Source organism: Chiloscyllium punctatum, unplaced genomic scaffold (genome assembly GCF_047496795.1).
Source record: "Chiloscyllium punctatum isolate Juve2018m unplaced genomic scaffold, sChiPun1.3 scaffold_447, whole genome shotgun sequence".
Lineage (NCBI taxonomy): Eukaryota > Metazoa > Chordata > Chondrichthyes > Orectolobiformes > Hemiscylliidae > Chiloscyllium > Chiloscyllium punctatum.
This window is the reverse complement of record NW_027310181.1, coordinates 160,001-160,709: the sequence shown is the minus strand read 5'-3', so window position 1 is coordinate 160,709 and position 709 is coordinate 160,001.

Below are 709 nucleotides of genomic sequence, written 5' to 3'. Positions count from 1 at the left end.
AACAATGCACGATATTCGGACTGAACACGGGGGCCGGTCCGCCCTCGAAGTCAACACCGTCCGCAGAACCGCCGGGGCAAATCCGGCTGAGCTACCCCGCCCCCGAACACTCAAAGTCCCTCTGAAGCCTTGCATTCGCCTCCTTGGAAAATTGACGTCAAACATTACCAAAATCGGGGGCACGAGCACTAAAGCTAAGTCTCACCCTTTCCCTATCCCTAACCAGGAACCGAACGCCCACCCTCAGCCTCACACCAACGCCGGTGCCACTCCAGACAGACACACCCTTCAAAACCACACCCATCCGGCCATGCAACTCAAAAAGGGTCCAAATTCAGAAACACCCCCTTCAAAAGGCACTCCATCCTCGGCCACACCACCGGGACATGCTCCCCTCGGCGATAATTAAGCCCCCACCACTATTTGAAGCCAACTGCAGCCGCAACTCGAACGGAGAAATCAGTAACCAATTCAAAAATGCGCTTGGTTACTGATTTCTACTGAGCCGAAAAAATTCTAAGTGTCGGTGGTTACTGATTTGTACCGACCCGAAAATATTCTAAGTGTCAGTGGTTACTGATTTATACCAAGTCGAAAATATTCTAAGTGTCAGTGGTTACTGATTTATACCGACTCGAAAAAATTCTAAGTGTCGGTGGTTACTGATTTATACCAACTCGAAAAAATTCTAAGTGTCGGTGGTTACTGA